The sequence below is a fragment of the Entelurus aequoreus genome, linkage group LG08, assembly GCF_033978785.1.
Source record: "Entelurus aequoreus isolate RoL-2023_Sb linkage group LG08, RoL_Eaeq_v1.1, whole genome shotgun sequence".
Taxonomy (NCBI): Eukaryota; Metazoa; Chordata; class Actinopteri; order Syngnathiformes; family Syngnathidae; genus Entelurus; species Entelurus aequoreus.
Genome location: NC_084738.1, coordinates 43,819,983 through 43,838,037, shown reverse-complemented (window position 1 = coordinate 43,838,037; position 18,055 = coordinate 43,819,983). Strand labels below are relative to the sequence as shown.

Below are 18,055 nucleotides of genomic sequence, written 5' to 3'. Positions count from 1 at the left end.
CCACCCCCCCCTCTCCTCATCCCACACCCATAATGTAAATAATTCAATGTATATACTCTGATTATTATCTTGTGTGATGACTATATTATGATGATAGTATATATCTGTATCATGAATCAATTTAAGTGGACCCCGACTTAAACAAGTTGAAAAACTTATTCGGGTGTTACCATTTAGTGGTCAATTGTACGGAATATGTACTTCACTGTGCAATCTACTAATAAAAGCCTCAATCAATCAATCAATCAAAATAATTTTGACAAAATAATTGAATGGAAAATGACAATATGTTACTGCATACGTCAGCAGCTAAATTAGGAGCATTTGTTTGCTTACCTACTAATAAAAGACAAGTTGTCTTGTATGTTCACTATTTTATTTAAGGACAAACTTGCAATAAGAAACACATGTTTAATGTACTGTAAATGTTTTTGTTAAAATAAAGCCTATAATGCAATATTTGTGGTCCCCTTTATTTAGAAAAGTATCGAAAAGTGTCATGTCTGTGATTATGTTTTGTTTTAGTCATGTTCGGATTTGGTTTTGGACTTTTTGTGCACTTTTATTTGTCACCACAGCAACCATTAGTTTCACCTGGTTCACATTGTCATGTCATGCACCTGTTCACGGTTAGAGTCACGCACCTGTTTTCACTGATCATGTCACTATATAAGCTTTTCTGTTTCTGTTGTTCGTCCTGGCGACATCACACACACTCCTGCCACTCTGTTCACCCTCATGATCCATGCTGCTCTTTTTTATGCCCCTCTTCTCATGTCAAGTAAGTTTTGTTATTGTTCATAGTTTTTTGCCTTTGTGCTATAGTGTTTTATTTTCATAGCCACGTTTTGTACTTCCGCCTTTGTGCGCGCTTTTTGTTAATCCCCTTTTGAGTTAAAATATTAAACATGTCCTTACCTGCACGCCACGTATGGTCCAATTCATTTGCACCACTGGAGAACCAACCACGCCACAGACCGAGTCATGACAGATGTCGCCAGCTAAAAAGTTCTCCAGCAAGTTTGGACGAAGGAACGTGGGAGGTCCTGCGCGCCATGGAAGCCGAGACACTTCGCTATTCCCCCATGGAGCGCAAGGACCTCATGTGGGGTCCGACCGGAAAACTGGTGCCGATCAGCTCCGTTTGGCCCGGGGACGTTGGCGCGTCATCCCTGTCCCGGAAGCGCCGCTCCAGACCAAGAACGTCAGGGAAGGTGAGCGGACAGCACGCGGCGCTCCCGCAAGCTCCTCCCCCTCCGGGCGGAAATGGGCCGCAGCCTGCCCGGCTTACCCAGGATGACATCACAGACCAAGATTTTTTTTTCAATACTTTTTCTTTTGATCACTCACCTCCAGCAAAAGACTCTAAAAACATGATAAGACATTATCAGGACATGTTTTTACAAATTAGATCCTGTCAATCACAGTCACCCAGTTTTCATGCCCCGCCCCCCAGGACTCAAGCCACGCCCAAGTCACAAAAAAAATTTTCACCCACAAAAGCCCAGGTGGGGGGGAAAGAAAGACTTTTTGGACAATTTAGAGGGGAGGATTTTGCCCCCCTCCTCACCTCCCTCCACCCACCCCAAAAGACGGTTCCAGACCGCGGGGAGCGCGTCTGGGATCCGCTCCTTGAGGGGGGGGCTAGGGCTGGGGACTGTTCAGGTGGGGTCGTTCTTCGGTCTGCCAAGCCACAGCCTCCAGCTCGGCCACCACCACCTGAATTTCGTCACGCCAAGCCACAGCCACCAGCACGGCCGCCACCACCAGTCTTTCGACCATGCCAAGCTCCACCACGTCCAGCTTCACGACGCCAAGTGCCGCCAGTCGCAGCTTCACGACGCCAAGTGCCGCCAGTCGCAGCTTCACGACGCCAAGTGCCGCCAGTCGCAGTCCAAGCCAAGACCAAGATCCCCCAAGTCCAAGCCAAGAACAAGATCCCCCAAGTCCAAGCCAAGACCAAGACCCCCAAGTCCAAGCCAAGACCAAGACCCCCCACGCCAAGACCAAGTCCAAGACCAACCATGCCAAGACCAAATCCAAGACCAACCATACCAAGTCCAAGACCAACCATGCCAAGACCAAGTCCAAGACCAACCATGCCAAGTCCAAGTCCAAGACCAACCATGCCAAGTCCAAGACCAAGACCAACCATGCCAAATCCAAGACCAAGACCAACCATGCCAAGACCAACCATGCCAAGACCAACCATGGCCACGCCAAGCTTCGCCGCCCGACGTTCCACGCCAAGCTTCGCCACCTGCTTCATCTGCAGTTTCCACGTCTGCCACGATGACGACGCATCCACCTCGTCGGCCATGGATGTGGCCAGTTCATGGGCGTCCGCCACGCCAGGTACGCCGACCTCCTCGTCGGCCACGGATGTGGCCACTACCTGGTCGGTCGCCACGCCAAGTGCGCCCACCTCCTCGTCGGCCATGGATATGGCCATTCCCGGGTCGCCCACCTCGTCAGGTACAGCGGCGGTCTACGCGTCGCCGCCACCTGATCCTGCCCCGGTGGATTCGGGGACACCTGGTCTGGCGACCCACCGCCATGTCCCCCTCCCGCCCTCCCATGACTCTCGATCCTGTATTGTTTTGTTTGTTTTGGACATCTGGGATCTGTCCGTAAGGGAGGGGGGGGGGCTCTGTCATGTCTGTGATTATGTTTTGTTTTAGTCATGTTCGGATTTGGTTTTGGACTTTTTGTGCACTTTTATTTGTCACCATAGCAACCATTAGTTTCACCTGGTTCACATTGTCATGTCACGCACCTGTTCACGGTTAGAGTCACGCACCTGTTTTCACTGATCATGTCACTATATAAGCTTTTCTGTTTCTGTTGTTCGTCCTGGCGACATCACACACACTCCTGCCACTCTGTTCACCCTCATGATCCATGCTGCTCTTTTTTATGCCCCTCTTCTCATGTCAAGTAAGTTTTGTTATTATTCATAGTTTTTTGCCTTTGTGCTATAGTGTTTTATTTTCATAGCCACGTTTTGTACTTCCGCCTTTGTGCGCGCTTTTTGTTAATCCCCTTTTGAGTTAAAATATTAAACATGTCCTCACCTGCACGCCACGTATGCCGCAATTCATTTGCACCACTGGAGAACCAACCACGCCACAGACCGAGTCATGACAGAAAAGTACCGAAAAGAATCGAAATACATTTGCTGTTGTACAGCAAGCAACGCACACATTTTTGAGTACGCAATGGAGCCTAGATCTTCCTGCAAAAAGCAGATACGAGCAAAAAAATCCAATTATGCAACGGAATAGATCCCTATACTTTATCAAAAAAAGATTTGTCGTGTGATATCAAGAATTCCCAGACATATCGAACTATTTGGTGCTCCAGATGTCATTCTACACGACAAAACATGAAAGCTTGGAAAAGCATGGAGGTCTACAACTTTTTTATCTGTGGCTGGGTCAAAAAAATTGTCATCAAGACTCTCCCGGATAAATATGCATCCTTTTTCCTCGCCAAAGGTTGCATTTAATGATACAACTTTGCGTCTACTGCCATGTTTGTTGTTGTTGTATACGCCATTTACGAGTATGTGTTTTACTAATCTTTATCAAAGTACATCTATCGTTGTGTATGTGCTAAAAGCTTCATTTATGAATGCTGCCTTTGTTAAAAATGTTTAACTCTTTTAGGTTTTACTCTCATTTGTTTTCTTTTATTTAGATTCGCTGAAATGGTGGTTTACGAAACACTCATCGCAAAAATGTGTTTTAAGAACTTTGAAACAAGATAAAGTACAAATAATTTCAAGATAATACTTAAATGGGAAATAAACATTGTTCAATGTATATCAAACAAACTTGTGCTTTCTTTGACTCTGCTCCCTTGGTCTGTAGTGCGTGCCACTTTTTTGTTGTCTTTCTTCAAATCTTGCAGTCTTTCGCCCTTCTTGATTACCTCTCGAGGAATTTTGAAGAAACTGTTTTCATTTTCGCGATTTCAACAGTTCGTACAGCTAAAAACAACGCAAGCATGGGGCATTTTTCTTACAGAATAGCGAAATGGTGCCTAGTACCCATTGAGAACAGCACCACACATATTACAAACCTCGTTTCCATATGAGTTGGGAAATTGTGTTAGATGTAAATATAAACGGAATACAATGATTTGCAAATCCTTTTCAACCCATATTCAATAGAATGCACTACAAAGACAAGATATTTGATGTTCAAACTCATAAACTTTATTTTTTTTTTGCAAATAATAATTAACTTAGAATTTCATTGCTGCAACACGTGCCAGAGTAGTTGGGAAAGGGCATGTTCACCACTGTGTTACATGGCCTTTCCTTTTAACAACACTCAGTAAACGTTTGGGAACTGAGGAGACACATTTTTTAAGCTTCTCAGGTGGAATTCTTTCCCATTCTTGCTTGATGTACAGCTTAAGTTGTTCAACAATCCGGGGGTCTCCGTTGTGGTATTTTAGGCTTTATAATGCACCGCACATTTTCAATGGGAGACAGGTGTGGACTACAGGCAGGCCAGTCTAGTACCCGCACTCTTTTACTATGAAGCCACGTTGATGTAACACGTGGCTTGGCATTGTCTTGCTGAAATAAGCAGAGGCGTCCATGGTAACGTTGCTTGGATGGCAACATATGTTGCTCCAAAACCTGTATGTACCTTTCAGCATTAATGGCGCCTTCACAAATGTGTAAGTTACCCATGTCTTGGGCACTAATACACCCCCATACCATCACAGATGCTGGCTTTTCAACTTTGTGCCTATAACAATCCGGATGGTTCTTTTCCTCTTTGGTCCGGAGGACACGACATCCACAGTTTCCAAAAACAATTTGAAATGTGAACTCGTCAGACCACAGAACACTTTTCCACTTTGTATCAGTCCATCTTAGATGAGCTCAGGCCCAGCGAAGCCGACGGCGTTTCTGGGTGTTGTTGATAAACAGTTTTCGCCTTGCATAGGAGAGTTTTAACTTGCACTTATAGATGTAGCGACCAACTCTAGTTACTGACAGTTCCTGAGCCCATGTGGTGATATCCTTTACACACTGATGTCGCTTGTTGATGCAGTACAGCCTGAGGGATCGAAGGTCACAGGCTTAGCTGCTTACGTGCAGTGATTTCTCCAGATTCTCTGAACCCTTTGATGATATTACAGACCGTAGATGGTGAAATCCCTAAATTCCTTGCAATAGCTGGTTGAGAAAGGTTTTTCTTAAACTTTTCAACAATTTGCTCACGCATTTGTTGACAAAGTGGTGACCCTCGCCCCATCCTTGTTTGTGAATGACTGAGCATTTCATGGAATCTACTTTTATACCCAATCATGGCACCCACCTGTTCCCAATTTGCCTGTCCACCTGTGGGATGTTCCAAATAAGTGTTTGATGAGCATTCCTCAACTTTATCAGTATTTATTGCCACCTTTCCCAACTTCTTTGTCACGTGTTGCTGGCATCAAATTTTAAAGTTAATGATTATTTTCACAAAAAAAAATGTTTATCAGTTTGAACATCAAATATGTTGTCTTTGTAACATATTCAACTGAATATGGGTTGAAAATGATTTGCAAATCATTGTATTCCGTTTGTATTTACATCTAACACAATTTCCCAACTCATATGGAAACGGGGTTTGTAAATGAGCCGGACGTGACGTCATGTAAATCAAAGCGATCCACACTTAAAAGACACCATAATGTAGTACTGTATACATACATACTGTATATGTATCAAACCAACATAACAAGGTGGTAATGGCTCAACAATCTCTTTTTTTATCCAAACAACACAACAGCCAGTCTAACTGTCACAGCTTGCACACACACTAAAGTCCCTTTTTCTTTGGGGCTCTCCAAAACATTACCAACCATGTGCTACAGTAAAAAACAAAGTAAAAACCCTTTTTACCTTGTCTTGGTGTCGGTGAATATTTGTGGTATTTAAAAAAAATGGTCTAGGAGTTTCGGAGTTGTAAATAGCATCCTTTATCGGCTTGTGTCCCGGTAGTGCCTTCTCTTCAGCTGTATTATACGTCGGCTTAGGGATCTTTTCCCCCAAAAAGCCTGGTCTCATTACAATTAAAAACTTGTTACGGTTGAAGCTCACATTGCTGATAGAATCCTCGAAGTGCTTGGTGAAAGTCGGCTCCTCTTTTTAAACTTTTCCAACCACCCACGGCTTGCCCTAGATTGTTCTTCTGTGCTGTTTCTAGCATGGCCACTTTTGGACATCAAGTCTCCATATAAATGGCAAGCCTTTTTGCAAATGGTAGCCACAGAAATGCTATTACTTGCAGGCTGCTTCTCATTTATCCATTCGAGAAACAGCTTTTCAACCTGGTCTTGCAATTTCTCTCTGTTCTCGCAAAGCTATTTAACCCCTTTGGCAAAGTCAGCAACCATATAAACATCCTTTTTTCAAAAATAATGGTTGCAATTGTGGACCAATCTATGCGCCATTTTGCCGCCATGTACTCCTCGCAAATGTGTAAACAGGATGTGACATAGTGGCCCGCCTCTTCAAAATGACTGTGCCCCCATGTACAGAAAGTGATGTTGATAAATTGTCAGTCCCCATAGGGCAGGGGTGTCAAAGTCGAGGCCTGCGGGCCAGATCCGGCCCGTGAAGGAATTATCTATGGTTTAATTAGTATTAGAACCGCTTGCTGCTCCTTTGCACGCATCAATACTCCATTAGTGTTGACGCGAGGAATTTTCAAAATGGGATCCCCGGGACCCCCATCAAGTCATAAAAATGGGGTCCCACAATAAATGATTGGGGTCCCACTTTTTTGTAACCGTTTTGAAAACAAATGATAAATGTATGCATTATCCTGTTATATCTCACATTCTATATTGTGTTTTGGACCAAGGTTGTCATAAACGTTACTTAATTCATTAAAAAAATGAATAAAAAAGAAAACAAATTTTTATGCATATGTAAATATATTCAGTTATTAGTCATTCACTTTCTTTTTTCCTTCATCGATCTAAACTTTACTGCTGTCGATATTTTTTTTCTATATTTTTATTGTAATATTTTCAGTATCTGTTTGTTCCATTTTTGGCCAAAGTAAGACAAAGAAAACAATCTGAAGTTGTCTTTATTTTTTAGTTTTAAGGCCATGATTTTAATAGTCCGGCCCGCGTGTGCACACATTTTCCTCCATGCGGCCCCTGAGCTAAAATGAGTTTGACACCCCTGCCATAGGGCTTCCAACGGCACACAAAATGAATGAATAAATTAATAAAGCGCTCGTACGCTGAGACATTGTTCACACACAGATGTATATTTGGCTCGATCTAAAGGTTTGCAGACCGATCGTAAGTAGAGGCGTTCATCGTCATCAAGGTTCCACTGTACTACAATGTCCACATAAGTACATCCAACACACTGTGATGTCACAGCGTGCCCACTGTTAAAAAAGAGACACATAAACCTTAAGATTTGATGCTTTGGCATTGTTTAACACGAGTATCCAACTTTGTAACAACTAATCATTGACTATCTTAATGATTGCAATATGCACCTTTACAGTGGCTCTCATTTAGCCATCGACTTTTAAATTTAGCTTTTTAGGCACGTGCTAACTCACAAGAAAAATGACTACTTCATTCATAAATGTTTATTTGTACTGTTACTGTGCAGCTCATTAATTTGTTAAAATAAATAACTATTAAACCTCAGTTTAATAGTGCTGATAGAAATAACAATTATGTAAGAAAAGCAATCGCAACAAAACAACATCTAACACATTTTTCAAGCTAAGTTATTCATGTCTTTGACATGTTTAGTTTTCACTTGCTGTGTGTTTGCACTGGCTAGAGCCATTTGTCTTTTTTGTCGCTTGGCGGTCAACAGAAAAATGTTTGGAAAAACACGAGTGACGACCAGATTGCCAAATCAGTCTGTTTGCGACAAATTGTATTAACTATTTTTGACGTCAACGTCAATGAATGGTTGCACCCTACTAGACTTGGAGTTAGACTTAGACTTACACAAACTTTAATGATCCACAAGGGAAATTGTTCCACACAGTAGCTCAGTTACAATGATGGAAAGTGTAAGGATGGAAAGGACAATGCAGGTATAAATAGACTAAATATAGCGATACAAAATATAACACATATACGTAATATTTACATAATATATGTACAGTATATTATATGTACTGATATATTATATTATGTCAATATCATATATACAATATATAACAATTACCATGTACAATATTACAGTATATGTGACAGCTGCAGCATACAATAGAGAATAAATCCAGCAGAAAATAGAAAATAGACATTAAAAACAAAGAGAAGTAGCTAACATAGAAGGTGTTAGGTAATAGACAGATATCATCTATTGCTGTATGGCGAGTGATTATACAGCTGGATGGAGTGCAGAATGGAGTTCTTGAATCGAACACTGTGGGAACGAAGCTGAAGGAGCCTGTTGGAGTATGAACTCCGCTGTCCCTCAATTGTCAGGTGGAGTGGGTGGGCAGGATTGTCCATGATGGCCAGCAGTTTGTCCAGTGTCCTCCTATCCCTCACTGACACAAACGCCTCCAACTGCGTGCCAATAGTTTGGCCGGCTTTCCGGATCAGTTTTGTCAATACGGTTTGAGTCCCTTTTGCTGGTGCTGCTCCCCCAACAAACCACTGCAAAGTACAGGGCACCGGCCACAAAAGACTGATAAAATATATCCAACAGCTTGCTGCACACATTAAAGGACCTAAGCTTCCTCAGGAAAAAGAGTCTGCTCATGCTTTGGCTTCAGAACTAACCACTCCACTGACACATGCCTTCTCTATCTGACCAGCCACATCAAACATGAGGTGGACGCGGGCAAATACTGCGGCATGGTCATGCTGGACCTTCAGAAGGCCTTTGACACCGTTAACCACGCTATACTGTTGGATAAGCTCAGAGCAATCGGATTTAACAAAACCCTCTCGGTGAGCTGTGGAGTCCCCCAAGGCAGTATATTGGGACCTTTACTGTTCCTAATATACATAAATGACATGTCATCGGCATGCGACTGTGAATTGTTTTTGTTTGCGGACGACTCTGCCCTGCTGGTATCCGACAAGGACAAGTCACAGGTGGAGAAAATCCTCAGTGCTGAGCTGTGTAGAACTTGCACCTGGCTCGCTGACAACAAGCTATCTATACACTTGGGTAAAACGGAATCCATCCTGTTTGGGTCCCACATCAACCTTAAGAAAGTCAATGACTTCACTATACAAGTGGGTGACATTGTTATCACCAGGAAAGATGAGGTCACCTACCTAGGTTCCATTCTAGAGGCTAACCTTTCCTATGATAAAATGGCAACCAAGGTAATCAGAAAGGTTAACCAACGAACGAGATTTCTCTACAGAATCTCCTCTCTGGTCAACAAAAGCACCATGAGGATTCTGGCGGGAACTCTCGTTCAACCCTTTTTCGATTACGCATGCACCTCCTGGTACCCTAGCACCTCCAAAACCCTCAAATCTAAACTCCAAACATCTCAGAACAAGCTAGTCAGGTTACTTCTAGACCTCCACCAACGATCCCACCTCACTCCTACCCACTTCTCTAAAGTGGGCTGGCTCAAGGTGGAGGACAGAGTTAAACAACTTGCACTGAGCCTAGTCTATAAAATCCACTACACCTCCCTGATACCGAAGTACATGTCAAACTACTTCCTTAACGTAAATGACCGCCATAACCACAACACCAAGGGGAGCTCCACTAACCACGTTAAACCCAGATTCCGAACTAACAAAGGTCTTAACTCATTCTCTTTCTATGCCACATCAATGTGGAATGCGCTCCCAACAGGTATAAAAGAAAGAGCATCTCTATCCTCCTTCAAAACCGCAATAAAAGTTCACCTCCAGGCAGCTACAACCCTAAACTAACACCCTCCCCGGATTGCTAATAATCAATTGCTAATAATCTAATATAAACAATCAAATGCAGATACTTTTTCTTATGCCTTCTGATTCTCTCTCTCTCTCTCTCTCTCTCTCTCTCTCTCTCTCTCTCTCTCTCTCTCTCTCTCTCTCTCTCTCTCTCTCTCTCTCTCTCTCTCTCTCTATGTCCACTACTTGCTGTCCATATCCTACCCCCCACCCTCCACACCCCTGATTGTAAATAATGTAAATAATTCAATGTGATTATCTTGTGTGATGACTGTATTATGATGATAGTATATATGATAGTATATATCTGTATCATGAATCAATTTAAGTGGACCCCGACTTAAACAAGTTGAAAACTTATTCGGGTGTTACCATTTAGTGGTCAATTGTACGGAATATGTACTTCACTGTGCAACCTACTAATAAAAGTCTCAATCAATCAATCAATCAATGCCCTTCTTGTAAACAGCTTTGCAGTTGTCCTTCCAGTCCAGTCTGCTGTTCAAGTGGACTCCCAGGTACTTGTACTGCCCCACTACTGCCACCTCCCGGCCCTGGATCTTGATGGGCTCCACCGGGGTCATTCTCTTCCTGAAGTCGATGACCAGCTCCTTGGTCTTGTCCACATTAAGGACCAGATTGTTCGCCTGAGACCACTCCACAAAGTCAGTGATCAGTGTCCTGTACTCCAATTCCTGTCCCTCCCTGATACACCCGACCACAGCAGAGTCGTCAGAGTATTTCTGCAGGTGGCAGGACCTGGAACTATACTGGAAGTCTGAGGTGTACAGGGTGAACAGGAAAGGAGACAGGAAGGTCCCCTGTGGAGCACCTACACCACTGACCACAGTATCCGACAGGGAGCTCCCCAGTCGCACAAACTGGGGCCTGTCAGACAAGTAATCAGTGATCCAGGAGACAATGGATGAACTGACACCCATCCTGAGCAACTTGTCACTCATCAGGATTGGCTGAATGGTGTTAGAGGCACTGGAGAAATCAAAGAACATGATCCTCACAGTGCCCTTCCCACCATCCAGGTGAGAGTGAGCATGATGCAGCAGGTAGATAACAGCATCATCCACTCCTACATGGGGCTGATATGCAAACTGTAGAGGATCCAGGGAAGGAGCCACCAGGGGTCTCAGCTGATCCAGCACAAGTCTCTCGAGGACCTTCATGACATGGGACGTCAGGGCAACAGGTCTGAAGTCATTCAAGCCCGATGGGATGGGCTTCTTGGGCACCGGCACTATGCAGGATGTTTTCCATAGCGCTGGTATCCGCTCTAACTTCAGACTCAGGTTGAAGATGAAGTGCAGGATCTCAGTTAGCTGAGCAGCACAAGTCTTCAGGACCCAGGGGTTGACTCGGTCAGGGCCTGCTAACTTGGCTGGATTGACTCTCTCCAGCTGTCGTCTCACATGTCCAGGTGTCAGACACACCGGGCTGGCTTTCTCAGTGGGGGTGGAAGTGGGGGGATAAGAAACAGTGGTGGCAGGTAACAGAGAAGGAGTTCGTGTATTGATGTTCAGGGGAGGTGTGAGGACAGGAGTAGTGGGGGGAGGGCCAGTAAACAATTTCAGCTCGTTGGCTCAATCTACACCCCCATCAAGCAGTTTGGCTTTGTTGTTGAAGCCTGTGATGGTTTTCATGCCCTTCCACACATCATAAATGTTGTTCTGTTGGAGTTTAGCCTCAAGCGTCCTTCTGTAGGCATCTTTCCCTTCTTGCAGCTGAACTTTAAGCTGCCACTGTATCCTCCTCAACTCGTCCCGATCACCGGATCTGAAGGTTAGCTTCTTTTTATTCAGCATCACCTTTAGCTGGCTGGTGATCCAGGGCTTGCTACTTGGGTAACAATGGACAGTTTTTGTAAGGAGGATGGAGTCCTCACAGACATTGATGTAGTCTGTGATGCAGTCTGTGATGCTGTCAATATCTGTCCCATGAGGTTTACAGAGTACTTCCCAGTCTGTGGTCTCAAGACAGTCCTGCAAGGCAATGCATGCTTCCTGGCTCCGCTAGTGTGGTTAATTATATCATGTATAATATTCTTATAGAATTGGAAGTAGCATATGTTTGTATTTGGCCACATAATCTTTTAAAAGTATTCTTCTAGTAAGGTCAAAGTGCACAGGTACATAACCAGCACTGAAGAGAGTGTCCACAGGAGATTGGGAATCCCATAAGAATGTAGGTGTCAGGAGGAAGATTAAAGACATTAGCAACACCAGGTAGACGGTCCACAGATAGGGACAGAGCATAGGGTTCGGAGGTCACCCGACTTAAACTAATGCTCAGTGGCCTTGTGGTTAGAGTGTCCGCCCTGAGATCGGTAGGTCGTGAGTTCAAACCCCGGCCATACCAAAGACTATACAAATGGGAGCCATTACCTCCCTGCTTGACACTCCGCATCAAGGGGTTGGAATTTGGGGTTGAATCACCAAAAATGATTCCCGAGCACGGCCACTGCTGCTGCTCACTGCTCTCCTCACCTCCCAGGGGGTGAACAAGGGGATGGGTCAAATGCAGAGGACACATTTCACCACATCTAGTGTGTGTGTGACAATCATTGGTACTTTAACTTTAACTTTAATCATAGAAATAATGACAAGGAAAGATAGACAGGCCAGACTGTCCGGCATCAAGATTAGACCCACAAGGAGAGGGGTTCTATTAGAAATGGTATTTAAACACAAGTGTTCCGACAGGACAACAGAATGAAGAGATTTGGCACACTTCTTCTCCTAAAGCTGTAGCTCTAGTCTGAGGCTCGCTGAAACAAATAAATCTTTTTGTTCGACGATTCCTCTTGGCTCATCACGCAGCACACAGTCACTCTGTCCTGGGAGAGTGACACGCCCAACAAATATACAACACTAGTTACTGTGATTTTAAAGAACAATGTATCGTTTTTCATGGGAAAAATTAGGTGCGTCCTTTCAAATTTAAATACAGTACGTCAGAGGACGCAGGAAGCGTACTTAGCAACATCACTGGGTTCCCTTTAAGAATTGTATTTATTTGGTCCATTGAGGTAATCCTAATATACAATAAACTGTTTGCAGTAAGACTCCTGGGCAACAGCTAAGGGTTTAGTTCCTTGCTCATAAAGAGCCTTACATTCCTCCTCCAACTGGCCTCAATATCCTTAATTTTTGTGTGTGTGTGTGTGTGTGTGTGTGTGTGTCTCAACGCTGCCAAGCCAAGTCCTTATGTCCTGAGTTACTGCCGCCCCCTATAAAGAACATATTGATTAGCACTGTGCGGCAACAACACGTCTTAATGTCCATCGTAAAATATTTTGTTTCCTCTCTGTGTGTGTCTGCGAGAAGTGTGAAGATAATTTAATGTACACTTGAACCTGTTTGCTATGTTTGTGTGAGTGCGCGCCTTTGTGTCCTGGCTTCACCTTCCTCCAATAAGCATAAATCCCGCGTGTAACTGACTCATGCTGTCAAACGCGAGCACGGCCATAACTATAATTTTTGTCAAACTGGGTCTGCCTGTCCGGCGCGGCGGGATATTTATACACCGTTCTCTCTCCACGTAGCAAATTAACTGCCCCTAAACACAACATCATCGCTTGCTCCCACACGCACGTACGCACAATATATTTGCTATAGACGATGAGACAAGCGATAGAAAATGGATGGATGGAATTGGAGAGTTCGGGTTGTTAATGTTAGAAGTTCTGGTATAATTTAGTCGTATTGTTTGTACATCAAAGGCAAACTGTAATCAGCTTAACTTGATCAATAATCATAATGATTTTATTATTATTTTTATTTATTTTTTCCAAGATGTCGCCGCTGTAGTGGCTGCTGTTGGTAGGAGCTCTGTGCTCTTGTGTCATCCTATGGCGTCACATTAGTACCAAAAATCCAAGCGCGTAAAAACTGTTATCGCGCGCTGATTCTCCACTTCGTGCGCGCGCGCGACACCCTTTTGCGTGTGCGTGGTGCCTTTGTGCGCACGCGCGGCGCCTTCTTGCGTGCGCGCGGTGCCTTCTTGCGTGCGCGCGGTGCCTTTCTGCGCGCGCGCTGTCTCATTTTGCGCGCGCGCGGTGCCTTTCTGCGCGCGCGCTGTCTCGGTCTGTGCGCTGTCATGTTTCATTTTGGTACTTTGGGGGCGGGTATGCTTAGACCGCCCCTTCTTTCTGATTGGCTTTGAGCAATCAGAAGTATAGCAGGGTGGGTCATCGTCAATATGTATCAAGATTTACGGAGGAAGAAGTGGATAAAAAAATGTTGGCTGAAAAAGAGGTAAGTTATTGAACTGGTTTGGAGTGATTGTAAGGGTACTATTACTAAAAATAATAATAATACATTTTTATTTATAAAGCACTTTTCATACATTTAAAATGCAGCTCAAAGTGCTTTACATAGTTAGAAACAAAATGAGAAATAACACCCACACCCCATGAAGACAGTCAAACATGTACATAAAAATAAACAAACAACAACAACAACAACAATAGTAATAACAACACAATGACAATAGCCAATCACAGGAACCCTCTGGACGTGGAGATCCAGAGGGCTCTTTGAGGAAACACTAGATGATCAAATAAATGGATTAAAAATAACTAAAATACACATCAGGTAAAAGTCCAAAAATAATATGAAATAAGATAAGATATAATCAAACATAAAAATAAACTACAATATGAAAAACTATAAAATAAAATAAAATACAATAAAAACTGAAATATAAATATAATAAGACCATATAAAAATAGGCTAAGATATGATAAAACATAAAAAATAAGCTAAGATATGATAAAACATAAAAATAACTAATACTAATAGAATAATCTTGCACATTGGGCCTAATATTTGTGTAGTAAAGTGGTTTTTGAATTCGAGCAATGTAATCTGAAAGATGTTTAAAATATCAACAATTAATGTTAATATTTTTGAAACAATATACTTCTCATAACATGTGTATCTGTGTGCATGAGAGAGTGTAAAGAAAAGCATTGCTATAGTTTCACTTCATCTGCCTTTTTTTACAACCTACTTGAAGTTGTATTTTTCTTATTTTTTTTTTCAATTTTTTTTTTTTCATTTTTTTTTTCAAAGCCAATCAGAAAGAAGGGGCGGTCTAAGCATACCCGCCCCCAAAGTACCAAAATGAAACATGACAGCGCACAGACCGAGACAGGCGCTGCGCGCACGCAAGAAGGCGCCGCGCGCGCGCACAAAGGCACCACGCACGCGCAAAAGGGTGTCGCGCGCGCGCACGAAGTGGAGAATCAGCGCGCGATAACAGTTTTTACACGCTTGGATTTTTGGTACTAATGTGACGCCATATCTTCCTTTTGTGTTCCTCATGTTTTCCTCTTGTTTTCATGTGGGGTTTTTTGCCTTTTGGTTCGGGACCCTTTGGGACTGTGCGACAAGGGGTGGCACTTTCCTGACTTCTGCGGTGCTTCTTTGTGAACTTCTGAATCTGCCTCCCGGGAGCCTTTTGGCCATGGAGACCAGCTGCTGGGTCTCTGCCACACCAGAGTCTGTTTGGAGAGACTGGATTCAGATGAAGACACAGGGCTGCGGAGCTGGCGCTGAGCACCGGGACGGACAAGCTTCACAGTGTCTTGGCTGAATGAGCAGGTATGGGACACCTCGGTCTCCTTGGTCGCATCCTCGCTCATCCATGCGGACTGGACACTGGCCGAGAGTTGGTGGGCGGCCGAGGGTGGAGTCGGCTCTCTTGGTTGCTTTGTTGGGTCTGCTCCTGTCTCTGGCCATGCTCCCCCCCACCCCAGCAGACGATAGCGTGGAACACCGCAGAGGCCACCACAGTATATGTGTTGGTTTGTGTTGTTGTTGTTTTACTTTTGTGGCTGTGTGTAGGAAGTGGTTGGTTGCATCAGCTCTGCTCTTTTAATGTATTTAATGTTATTTGATGTTTCTCTCTTACACATGTTTATGTGTGCTACGGCTATGAGTTTTTTTTCCCTTGACCTCAGTCTGGACCCCCCTCCCCAGGGGCCCAGGCTTTGACTGAATTTTTTTTTCTCAATCCCCACCCCCTCCCCAGCGTTTACCTGTTTCTCACCTTTTTTGTAACAGAAGTTGGCAGACCCGTCAGCGGTCCTGTTCTGTCTCCCTGTAATGTTTGTCTGCGCTTAAATGGGATTGTGCTGAAAATCTTTATTTCCCCTCGGGTATTAATAAAGTACTTCTGATTCTGATTCTAATTGTGATTAATGACTAGCAAACACTATGTCTCTAATGTCAAGTTAGATAGTAATAACATTAGCCTACCTTGGACGCTGGAGTATTATACTCCACAGTCTCCACTTTGCCCTCAATCTCCTCTTGGATAACAATTTTCTGAATGTTTTGCCTTTGTCGGATGTCTGCGGTAATGCGGCAAGTCATTGGTCAGTAAAAATTATAATTCATTCATCTTCGATCTATTAAAATCATGTTAAAGCTGTGAGTCAAAGCCTGCCATCTCTACTGAAGCTTTGAAAAACTTCCGAACAAGGTTAGAAACAAGGATTTTGGGGGGTATTTTTTCACTATTGGGACAGAAATCCTCACGTTGCAAGACAAATCCTCCAGCCTCTTCTTCAGTGGCGGTGAAAAGAAAGTTGAACTTGTGGTCACAGCAGAAGCAGCCAGGGGGGATTTGTCATTGATACCAGCAAATTTGGCTGCTTAAGCTCAGTTGATAGCAATTTAACTCTGGATGGTGGCAATATTCTTATTTTTCACCTAAGAGAAGTCGAGATTTCATTGGATAGTAATCATTTTTTTAGAAAAGCAATTTTTTGGGGGGTGTTTTTTTTCCGGAAAATTGGATCATTTTACAAGAAAAAAAAGTGCTATTTTTTCAAGAAAAGTCATATCTTTAAAAAAAATAAACCTAAAATAATAAAATGACATGGTGTTGCTTTGATGTGTAATTTTTCCTTTTATGTTTTTTCTGAAATGACCAACTGATGGGCAGTGGCTTTGATGGAGTGGCACTCTCCTCAAGCTTAGAGATTTGCTTCAGGGTGAGACAGAAAAGGTAGCACTATTCTTCAGAGATCAGGTCAATGCATACAAAAGTGCAAAGATGAGTGAGGAGACTCCGACTGGTTAGCTCGCTGGGAAATTTCTCTTCAAAATACTGTACTCCTGTATGAGGCATTCCATAAAACTGTTAACAGGTTTTGAATAAATGTCATGCATGTGTGACATTCTGACAATAAAATTGCATTGGTTTTAAAATATTGAGGACTTTTTAAAAAGGTAATTAAGCTATACACGTAAGTAATTTACTGTGATTATTAAAGGCCTACTGAAACCCACTACTACCGACCACGCAGTCTGATAGTTTATATATCAATGATGAAATCTTAACATTGCAACACATGCCAATACGGCCGGGTTAACTTATAAAGTGCAATTTTAAATTTCCCGGGAAACTTCCGGCTGAAAACGTCTAGGTATGATGACGTTTGCGCGTGACGTCAATGGTTGAAGCGGAAGTATTGGTACACCATAGTATCCCAATACAAAAAGCTCTGTTTTCATCGCAAAATTCCACAGTATTCTGGACATCTGTGTTGGTGAATCTTTTGCAATTTGTTCAATTAACAATGGAGACTGCAAAGAAGAAAGCTGTAGGTGGGATCGGTGTATTAGCGGCCGGCTGCAGCAACACAACCAGGAGGACTTTGAGTTGGATAGCAGACGCGCTATCCGACGCTAGCCGCCGACTGCATCGATGATTGGGTGAAGTCCTTCGTCGCGCCGTCGATTGCTGGAACGCAGGTGAGCACGGGTGTTAATGAGTAGATGAGGGCTGGCGTAGGTGGAGAGCTAATGTTTTTAGCATAGCTCTGTCGAGGTCCCGTAGCTAAGTTAGCTTCAATGGCGTCGTTAGCAACAGCATTGCTAGGCTTTGCCAGGCGACACAGCATTAACCGTATGGTTACAGGTCTAGTTTTTGGTTTGGTGTCTCCTGATAGTAGTATTGTTGATCTTCTGTCTATCCTTCCAGTCAGGGGCTTATTTCTTTTGTTTCTATCTGCATTTAAGCACGAAGCTATCACGTTAGCTCCGTAGCTAAAGTGCTTCGCCGATGTACTGTCGTGGCGATAAAAGTCACTGTGAATGTCCATTTCGCGTTCTCGACT

General features: G+C 43.4%; 1 long non-coding RNA gene across 1 annotated transcript in view; it reads right to left on the bottom strand.

The window, feature by feature from the left end:
• LOC133655907 (uncharacterized) overlaps positions 1–6,025 on the bottom strand; it is a 104,459-nt gene extending 98,434 nt beyond the window's left edge. The window contains exon 1 of the long non-coding RNA XR_009827063.1: positions 5,912–6,025. This is a non-coding gene — a long non-coding RNA (uncharacterized LOC133655907). The remainder of the gene's footprint in view (positions 1–5,911) is intronic.
• Between the last annotated feature and the right edge of the window lie 12,030 nt (positions 6,026–18,055).